Raw genomic sequence first — 11,908 nt, 5'->3', positions numbered from 1 at the left:
TGAACCGATTATTGTGTTGATGGTGACTTATACGTATCATTTCATTTATAGAAAGAGAGAGAGAATTTGCTTTATTGTATACAAAAAAATAAAAATGCAAAAAATTAAATACAAAAAAGTACAATTGTCGCTAAGAACGATCTCTTCCAAGCAACCATCATGTCCACCTGATTAACTTTAGGAAACAAATTACACGCGGTGTACCAAGCAGCGCCCCTAGCGGCAAACGTAGGCAAACATTTTAACTCCATACAAATTTGAGTTAACTTTTACGATATCGAAAACGTTAAAACACTCGCACTAAGCTCACTTAAAATCAGGTTTTTTTGATTCTTTTGTTGCCGTCGGCAGACGATCATACAGTCCACCTGATGGTGAGTGGTTACCGTCGCCCATGGACTTCAGCAATGCCAGGGGCAGAGCCAAGCCGCTGTCTACCTTTGAGTAAAATTCTTATAGTGCTTAGATTGTGTTTAAGGCGATATTTCCTCGAATTATTGAGAAAGAAAAAAAATGTATTTTCAGATTCTTCTTACGGTCAGAGACTTGTGTATTTTCAAACTTCTCGTCAGCTGGTCTAGGTGTGCGTTTTTATTTTTTCTCAAGAGAGTGGCACAGTGACCCTAGACGGATAGCGAATTGATATACCTACTGGTTCTCACACTTATGTTGAGGTTTTCAACTACTATACCAGAGAACTCGCATGTTCTGCTGTGAAAACATTCTCATGGCTATATATTATTGATATTTGGTTTATTAACAAAAGATGTAGTTTTTTTTACTGCTGCTACTTTCCACCCATATGGATAAGCTCACGGCCTACCTGGTGTTGAGTGGCTCCCAAAGCCCATAGACATCTACAACGTAAATACTACCACCCACCGTGAGATATGAGTTCTAATGTCTCAGTTTTACAGTATAACTGCTGCCCGACCTTTCGAACCGAAACGCATTACTGCTTTACGGCAGAAATAGCCAGGGCAGTGGTATCTACCCGGGCGGACTCACAGGACTTCCTACCACCAGATTCAGATGCTCTTTTTTTTTGTTATTGCCGTATAGGCAGACGAGCATACGGCCCACCTGATGGTGAGTGGTTACCGTCGCTCATGGATGACAGCAATGCCAGGGGCAGAACCAGGCCGCTGCCTACCGCTTGATACTCTCCACAAGCCTCGTTTGAAGAAGTACATGTCATAGCGCTCGGGAAACGTGGAGGGGAGCTCATTCCAATACCGGATAGTACTTGCTTTTAAGACCATTCAAATCTACTGCTAAAATTTCAATAGCCCATGGTTCTACTTTGATAAATCTGTCAAACGCTAAGCAAAAGCTATGTACATATGTATTTTTAAATGATACATATGTGTTTCGTGTTCCGTTTATGTACATATCATGTACATAAACGGAACACGTATCATTTTCATAATTTGAATTGTTTAATTTTCTTAACTCAGAATTATTTTGACTTGTATCAATATGACACGAATTCATAGCATGTATAATATGTTAATAAGCGTCCTTCGAAATATTTTAATTATGTGAATGCATACATTTTTACGCTTTTGTCTTTAAAATTTCCGGGTGTTATATTAATAAGATAAAATTTATTTAGGTGTTTCGCTTGTATATTTATACATATTATATATTTGCTTAGAATGTTCTCACCTTTTTTATTCGCTTAAAATAATTTCGAACGGCCCAGTCTGTGTTTGGTAAATATTCGCCGAATTGAATGCCACCAGATATTTTGAGACGAGGTAAAATCTGAATGTCTCTGTATTGGTTAAGCTGATTCAATAGCTTAATCTATATATTAATACGTGAAGCAAAAACTTTGTATCCCATTTTACGAAAATAGCGCGGATGCAGGAGTATGAAATTTTCCACACTTATAGAGAATATTGAAGCTCATGGGTGATGGTGGTCACGACCCTCAGACATGAGGCACACGACTCGAGGAGGAGGATAGAGAATATAGAGAAGAAGTACACAATGCTAATATTTTTTTAAAATAATGCATAAAAGATACATTAAATGAATAAAGAAAACATTACACACACTATATACCATGTATTTGACGCACACACGCATGCATACTATTTATTGTCAAACTTTTGTTCTTGACACCTGTTGTCAAATTGAGAATAGATTAAATATTGTTTGTCTTTGTTAATATTTTTTATAGTGTAGTCTTGGCGAAATTTGTAATTATAGAAGTAAAAAATAAATACAATCATAATAGTGTACAAACTTACAATTCCAATTAATTATAGTCGAATTTCGACTACTGTAGGACCTCTAGTTGGAATAAATGAGTGTAGTAGAAATTAAAATTAAAATAAAATTTGACAATCGCTGACTCAAAGCTAACATAACATTGATCCTGAAACACCTTTATAAATGAAACATTGTCAAAATGACTCGCATCAAATCCAAATGACACTTTGACGTACAGATACAAACATAGATTACTAGAATGTAATTAATAGGGCCATTGGCGCCTCAGGGGTGTTTGCGATTCGCACTACACAGCACGTGCCGAACGCATCCCGTCCTTTACATTAGTATCGAGAGTTTGGACGTACTTAATTCGAAATCCCTTGACGAATACAAATACGTATATACAGGAATACATTTTATAGCAATTGATCAGTACTTGTGACAAGGACCATGTTTTTTTCCCTAACTATGCTGATATCCTAACTATGCTGATTTTCTACTGGTGGTAGGACCTCTTGTGTGTCCGCGCGGGTAGGTACCACCACCTTACCTATTTCTGCCGTGAAGCAGTAATGCGTTTCGGTTTGAAGGGAGGGGCAGCCGTTGTAGCTATACTGAGATCTTAGAACTTATATCTCAAGATGGGTGGCGCATTTACGTTGTAGATGTCTATGGGCTCCAGTAACCACTTTACACCAGGTGGGCTGTGAACTCGTCCAACCATCTAATTAATAAAAAAAAATAAAAAAATCCTTGAGGAGCTATTTCAGCTTTACCCTAGCGTGTAGGTGAGCTCTCGGGGCTAAAATCGGAGGTGTTGCTAACACTGACCCTAGCAAGAGCGGTGCTACGCAAAATCTACTATCGGATGGGAAACTCGACTCACTGAGAAGATCCGGCGAGAAACTCAGTGGGCTGTGTTTTTTTTTTAATTATTCATATATTTAACTCTTAACTCTACAATTAAATGGCATATGTGGAAATATTAAAAAAAATTAATATTCACTATTTAATTTTTTGTTTACTTATTGAATCGTTTTCAATATAAAATGAACAAATCGCAGCAAAGAATAAATTAAATTAATGTTTTTGGTCTTTAACAAAATCGTCCCCGAAGATTTTAAGGGCGGTATGTTATCAGTGTTGATTTCATTTTTACAGCACCCCGTATAATACCTACTACATAATATATATTGTGTGGTCAAACTTTTCCAATAAGAGTATATTAGCTATTTGAAATATACCACGAATAAAATTTGTCGCGAGTTTTTTTTTACACGATTTTATTCCTTTGCCGAACAATTAATTCGCGAACATGTACTAAGTAAGTGGTTCATTAGAAAAAACCAGTTAGCGAGATTCGAACACTAGCACAGTCGCATCGCTTGATACGATTGCACCGGGCGTCTAATCCTTTAGGCCAGTGATTCTCAACCTTTTTTTTGTTGCGGCACATATTTAACGATTTCAAAATTTGGCGGCACACAATTAAAAAAGATAAAAATTATTTACTTACTACAACACACTGGATAAATAGTTTATCAAAAAATTTTAATATACGAAATAAACTAAAATATACTATACATTTCTTTTGTGGAGTTAAATATATATTCATGTTTAAAATATTTTTCTTTTAAAATGATATAATTTAATAATATTAACATTATTATATATTCGCAAAATTTGGCGGTACACTTTTGAAATTTGGCGGCACACAAAAGTGCCGCGGAACAGTGGTTGAGAATCACTGCTTTAGGCCAAAACGACGTCAAGTTGTGGTACACTTTTTTCTTTTTGTCCTTATTCTACTAGATTTAAGTTATCAGCGGCCGATGTTCTTTGCAATAAAAGGCCTTAGCTTAAATTATCCGGAAATTATATTAGTTGTAATCACGCTTTTAAAAGTAAACTCCTCCGATTAACACAAGGTGTACGAGCAAGCGTTCATCTACGTATATAAAAATGAATTGCTGTTCGTTAGTCTCGCTAAAACTCGAGAACGGCTGGATCGATTTGGCTAATTTTGGTCTTGAATTATTTGTGGAAGTTCAGAGAAGGTTTAAAGGGTAGATAAATATGAAAAGGCGCGGAATTAAATCAAAATAACAATTTTGATGTGTCCCCCGGCGGACGGATTCCTTTTATTTGTTTTAAGTTTATTTTATACAAAAGTTTAGGTCTTTTATATTTTGTCGATTGAGGCACTACGAAGTCTGTCGGGTCAGCTAGTACAATGATTTAAAAAATGTTAAGTTATTTTTGCTCGATTTTCCGAAGGCACGGCTCATCGAAAAAAATAATAGAAGCTCTAGAGACGGTACTTAGTGATATTAAACGAGTGTCAGATTACAACGGCACGTGCCGCAACATCAAAAGGGAGTTTCACACTCCAACAGCTACGGAAGTGTTTTATATGAAACGTAATTTTGTATTACTATATTTGCCAACACTCGTATCAGGCGTGGTGACGAAATAGTAAAATAAGCTTTATTCCCAAGCCCTTAAGGTGTGAGGGAAACGTTTTTGAATCGGTAATAGCAATTGTGTATCTACTAAATTAATATAATTTTTATGTACAAGTATGTATTCCGTATACGGAATCTGAAGCTAAGGTCTCCCGTTATTAGAGGCAATGGAACTTGCGCGTCAGTTCATTCCTAATTGCGTTACATTACGTGCAATTAAAGTATAAAACAATTCTAATTTTTATGTATAATAAAAGTATGCGGGCTCTTTTATTATCCTACCTATACTGATAACTTTGAGAGGCTATTTTCAGCTTCTCCTTGACGTGTAGGTGAGCTCACGGGACTCAAACCAGAGTGTTGCTAATTCTGGCCCTAGCAAGAGCGGTGCTTCGCAGAATCTACCACCGTATCGGAAACGCGTCCCACTGAGAAAATCCAGTTCGGGCTCTGAAGCGAACATCCCACATTATAAGAAGCAATGGAACTCGCGCGTCAGTTTATTCCTAATCGCATTACATTACGTGCATTAAAACTTTCGTAGTATTTTTACAGCGCTAGATGGACTTAATAGTTCACGCTCTACGCGGTCTTAAGTAATTACCGAAGCCTTAGCTGTGCCACTCTTCAAAACGGAACGGACTGTTTTGCGGTACAAATAGGTGGTTGTACCTTCCGGTACCGGCTTGCAAAACGCCTCACCAAAAAGTCCTATTCCCGTAACTTAGGGCCTGTGTACACCACGTTTTTTAAAAGCGCCGTCGACGCGCCTTTAAAAAACGTGATTTGCGATCCGGTGGTAGATTCTGCGAAGCACTGCTCTTGCTAGGGTCAATGTTAGCAACACTCCGGTTTGAGCCCCGTGAGCTCACCTACACACGTTAGGATGAAGCTGAAATAGCCTCTCAAGGCTATCAGCATAGGTAGAAAAAAAACCAAGTAACTTCTGACATTTAACAGTATCTATTAGATTGCAGATCATAACTTTTTAATTTTGCCATAAAAATATGTATAGTCGCTTTTTTCTGTACTAGACATACATACATCATATTATATAGTATAGAGATGCTAGATGAAAGCACAGAAGTGTTGTAAGCATGTCTTAATCTCACTGCTGCGCTCAAACCCCACTTGAATATGTGTCATCATTCTGCAAGCCACTATTTTCGTACTTTTATATATTCCGGGAGCACGAAATGCTCGCAATCACGTTATCAGTTTGCAGTTTTGAGAGAAATTTGACTTGCGAGAGTGTATTGAAGCCTTTGAAGTCTTTTTTCTGCCTTTTAAAAACGAGTTATATAGGCAGATAGCTAGATGTCCTCTTTTCTGATGTTCATGGGCAACGATAAACATCTACCGCCTAAACAAGCTTCTCTGCCCTCTATGGCAAATAACTACCTACATATTTGTATTGTTGTAAATCGAAAAAAAACAAGTTAAAATTAACTATGAGTTTTGGAATTTATTTATTGGCATAAATCTTTCTTCTTAACTGATTTAATTTTGAATAAACTCCACAAGCTATTCAATTTTTCATAAATTTCTATAGTTCAATTGAATAATAAATATGCCTTACCAATATGATCTCAGTGGGTCGCGTTTCCGATCCGGTGGTAGATTCTGCGAAGCACTGCTGTTGATAGGGCCCGTGCTAGTAACACCACCGGCTTAAGCCCCGAGAGCTTACCTACGCGCTAGGGTAACGCTGATATAGCTTCTCAGGGCTATCAGCATAGGTAGGAAAAAAAAGCAAAAAAAAAAGCAAATGTTTGCCACGACCTAGCTCCCGGTGTATAATCCCGTACATCCGGGCGCGGAGGTTTATTTGCGCTCATATTGTGTGGACACAATACTTCAGAGGGATCATGTCGCCGACTGTACAGAAAGAACCTTCGCTACGTATATTGTGTTTGACTATAATACACGTAGATTTATATGGAAAACTGTATTTTCCTTGTGCGACGAAAATATTTTTATTCAAATGCTTTCTTATATTTATTGCCAATGAAAAATTTTTGGGGTCTTTTGAGACGCCTAAAATCTGTATTGTCAGACCGCTCCGGTCTAACTATCTTACCGATTTTGGTCGCGAATTAGGAACCCGTTTCTTTTTGAAGGATAGTCCCTATTCCAATAGACTTTATTCTCACTACGCCTCATGTCTCAAGGTTTGCTGACATATGATCTTACGCGACTGTCCAAAAAAAAAGGTTACGTTTTGTGGGTACATGAGTCTTTTTATTCCACCGTAACCTTTAAAAGCCCCTACGGATTTGAATATGGAATACTGTAGATACAATTCTTAGATCATCTTTTTTTATTTATTGCTTCGATGGGTGGATGAGCTCACGCTTCATCTAGTGTTAAGTAGTTACCGAAGCCCATCGACATCTACAACGTAAATGCCGCCACCCACCTTGAGACATGATTTCTAAGTTTCAGTTTTTATCGTATAGCGCATTACTGATTCACGGCAGAAATAGGCAGTGGGGTGGCACTTACCCGTGCGGACTTATAAGGCGTCCTACCCCCAGTAAATCCCAGTAAACTCAATTGGCATTAGCTATTTCTTGGTATTATACTCGTTATCTTTTTAATTTGATGTTTAAATCATTCTTTATTGCTCTCTGTGTGCTTGGAATGGACTGTGTACTTGAAACATGCGGTCAAAGTCTGAATTGTTTCATAATCTCAATCCGAACCTTCACACTGGACTGCAAAGCTTTTTTAATTTTTTATTGTCCGAGCAGGCAGACGAGCATATGGCCCACCTGATGCGGTGCTAAGCGGTTACCGTCGCTCATGGACGTCAGCAATGCCAGGGGCAGAGCCAAGTCGCTGCCCACCGCTTTATAATCTCCACAAGCCTCGTTTGAAGATGGACTTGCCATATCACTCAGGAAACACCGTGGAGGGGATCTCATTCCAAAGCCGGATGGTACGTGGCAAAAATGATCTCTGAAAACGCACTGTGGATGAACGCAGTGGCTCCAGGTAGTATGGATTAACATGGATTACTCCGGTGGCGGGAGGTGCGATAGTAAATACAAAATAATGGTATCATCTCAAACAATTCCTCAAAGCACTCCCCGTGGAATATACGGTACAAAATACAGAGGGAACCGACGTCCCTCCGCAGACTCAGAGATTCCAACCTATTGCAGCTACGATTCATAACATTTCAAGACTTCCACTTCTCGACTGTCGAAAATAGTCGAAATCTTTAAAGACCGTTAGGCATGTGTTCACAAAAAATTGTACCTATTTTAGTTGATTTAAAAAAATCTTCTGTCTCTAACACAGCTCTAAGTATATTGCTAAAATTTCACTTCAGAGCAAGACATATATCTACTTACTCAGTACACCAACATCTGAGTCGTAATCATACAATGTGTCTCGTTTCCCACAGCACAATGCAGCTCAGAGTAAAACTATTGACTCTTTGCATTTAATTGTACAAATAAGATTGAAATGAGGACTGCGAGCGCTCAGGGTTGTGTTGTAAGGGTGGATTATAGTCAACAAAATAGGGTGATAATGTTTATTGATTTATTTGTTTCGGTAATTAAAAAAAAGTTAGCGTGGTATGGACATGTGATGCGTAGAGAGAGGATGCATGTGTCTAGGAGATGTATGGAAATGGTTGTGCAAGGTAGAGGGGGAAGAGGTCGACCGAAGAAGACATAGATGGAGTGTGTGAATGACGATTTGAGAGAGAGAAGAGTGAGTGTTGAGATGACGGCTGATAGAAGAAATTGGAAGAGAAAAATTAGCTGTGCCGACCCCACCTAGTGGGATAAGGTGGAGAAAAAGAAGAAGAATTAAAAAAAGTATACTAAAGAATAACCACTGAAATATAGGTCCACTAATATATAGGTAAAGTTTTTGATAAAGGTTTTAAGAGGAATAAACAATAAACTCGTCATTAAGATTAGTACGAAATGTTGAGCATACACTAGATTAATGTGTACAGTACATTATCCTCAAGGTCTTGTCATATTGCTTGTATAAAACGAAACTGAAGCTGCCGTGGCCTAAAGGATAAGACGTCCGGTGCCTTTATATCTAGCGATGCACCGGTTTTCGGATCCCGCAGGCGGGTACCAATTTTTCTAATGAAATACGTACAAATAAATGTTTATGATTGACTTCCACGGTGAAGGAATAACATCGTGTAATACAAATCAAACCCGCAAAATTATAATTTGCGTAATTACTGGTGGTAGGAATTCTTGTGAGTTCGAACGGGTAGGTGCCACCGCGCTGCCTTTTTCTGCCGTGAAGCAGTAATGGGTTTCGGTTTGAAGGGTAAGGCAGCCGTTGTAACTATACTGAGACCTTAGAACTTACATCTCAAGGTGGGTGGCGCATTTACGTTGTAGATGTCTATGGGCTCCAGTAACCACTTAACACCAGGTGGGCTGTGAGCGAACTTACACCAAATAGCCTTTCATCCCTCGATATACAGTAATTTGTTCGGATCTTGCGAGTCGTAAATATAATTAAAATTACTTTTACTACTTAATCTACAAACGTTAGTGACCCCGGAAAATGTGCCTAACCTCAAAAAGTATATACCTAATGATAATTAAATATGTGATTATCTACGAATATAGTTTACATAATATGTGAAGCAAAAACTTTGTATCCCTTTTAACGAAAATTGCGCAGACGGAGGAGTACGAAATTTCCCACACTTATAGAGAATATAGAGGAGTGCAGAACTTTATTTTTTTAAGTCTTTGGCAATAGAACCAATAATAATGTTCAAATAATTATAGTCGAATTTCGACTACCGGGGGACCACTAGTATAGATTAAACGATAAAAATAGTTTAAATCAGTTTGTAATGTCTATCAGTTATTATTTTTAAACTATTGCGATGCATCGGATCTCCTATAGGGGGAGGGTGATGGGAGAGATGTGCTCCGCACTAAACGCTTCTCCTTCACCCCTTTGCCTTTTCATGAGTTCTGTCTCATGCGAGGTTTGGACGTTGGTTATTGAGCGACAGGAGGTTTTAGTCGGTTCGACTCCGACATGCTCCGCCCGCCATCCCCAGTGGAAGGCGGAAGTCCAGCGATTTCCTCCTGACCAAAATAACAAAAACAAAAAAGACACTATCTCACTTCATGGGGACAATAACATTCGTGTTAGATCCCGGAAGAGGTCATATTCTGTGAGGCGAATAAGCTCAGGGTACTTTTTTCCCTCTACCTATTCGCTGGTAACCTAAGGGCTATTCCGGCTTCCCGCAGGCGGATAGGCGAACTCATGGGATCAAACTGAGAATTTGCTAATGCCAGCCCTTAGCTAGAGCAGTGCTTCGCAGAATCTACCGCCGGATCGTAATCTCGACCTACTGAAAAGATTCGAAAAGAAATTCAGTGGGCTGTATCTATGGGTTCAGGGTACTATTGCAGTCAGCAGATATCAGAACGTGAATGGATCGTGAATTTTTATTTTTTTATTGCTTAGATGGATGGACGAGCTCACAGCCCACCGGGTGTTAAGTGGTTACTGGAGCCCATAAACATCTACAACGTAAATGCGCCACCCACCTTGAGATATAAGTTCTAAGGTCTCAGTATAGTTACAACGGCTGCCCCACCCTTCAAACCGAAACGCATGCTTCACGGCAGAAACAGGCAGGGCGGTGGTACCTACCCACGCGGACTCACAAGAGGTTCTACCACTTTTATTACACGTATCAGTTACAGTCATAGCATTATATTGCTTAACTTATTTTAAGTTAAAAAGGAACTCGAGCATCAATGTTTTTTGCATAAAAATCAGCTAGTAAACTTCCGCGCAATCGAATTCACAACGAGTTTATGGTGCTTAAACCGCGAACAATTCCGACATTACGCGAAACGGCTGGGTTGCGTCAAATTGGGGGTTAGTGCGTTCGGGCGTCAACGAATTTGTCCCACCGGCAAAATATTTATTTCATTACTCCTATTCATTGCCTCTAATCTGTGCTGCTGGCGAACTCAGAATTCGAACTTATAATGGAACACCCGTATTTTTTCAACGAAAACTGTAACCGTTGGAAAACTATTTATATTATTTGGAATTCTAGAAAGCAATTTTTCTTAAGTTAGTTAAACAATTCGAAAATACGTACTAAGCTATACAATAATAATAATAAGCTATAGTTTTCCCGTAAGAATTCCTCCTTTTATAATCTCTCCAATAGCATCAAGCGATACGCTGTAGATGAAGGAAACTGCTATATATAGTAGCCCTTATAAAATGGGATAATCGAAGCAACTTGCAAATACACTACAAATGCTTTCGAAGCGAACAGTGGCATTATCTTATACCTTTAAACGAGCAATTCTTGTATATATAAAATATAATCTGAATCTCGGAAACGGCTCCAACGATTTTCATAAAATTTAGTATACAGGGGATTTCGGGGGCGATAAATCGATCTAGCCACGATTTATTTTCAGAAAATGTTGTTTTATTCGTGTTTTCAATAATCAACTGTTCCCGACATCTATTGGCGAATAATAATACTATTTATCTTAATTGAGGGCTACTAACCGCTTTAAAGACACAACAAGATGGCGTTATCAAAAAAAAAAAACGAGCAAAGTTCGGTCATCATCCAGTTGTCATTATGTAGCCGATAACCGCTTAGGGTAAAATACCTTAGCTATTATAAAATAACAGAGATTGTAATTCATGGATGTGTAGACATTACTGAATTCAATTAAAAAAAAAGTTGAAATATTTATATTATTTTTAAAACGATTTGTATTTGGAATTCTAGAAAGCTGAATTTCTTAAGTTATTTAAAAAGCTTACGCAATTTGCACAACTTCTCCCTACGAATGAATAATAATAATAATTATTATTAATTTAATTAATTATTATTATTAATTATATTAATTATTATTATTAATTATATTAATAATTATTATTTATTCGTAGACTTCTCCTGAACAATATTTTAACGGCAAATTAAAAAAAGGCTAGATAGCTATTTCCAACTTACTATATTATCTGCACGTTATATTATGTGCTGAAGTTAAATTATTATTGGACGTAATAAGTTACTATTTGCTTGGAAAATTGGATTAAAGAGCACAGTATTCTAAAATACTCTCAGTATGGTTGGTAATTATATTTTAGGGGTATCAGAAGGATGCGTACTTAATTCACTTCGGAGTCACCAGGTTGGAGATAATCGAAAAAACCTTCCATCG

Source organism: Bombyx mandarina, chromosome 19 (assembly GCF_030267445.1).
Source record: "Bombyx mandarina strain Sakado chromosome 19, ASM3026744v2".
NCBI classification, from domain to species: domain Eukaryota; kingdom Metazoa; phylum Arthropoda; class Insecta; order Lepidoptera; family Bombycidae; genus Bombyx; species Bombyx mandarina.
Note: the sequence above shows the minus strand (reverse complement) of the source record.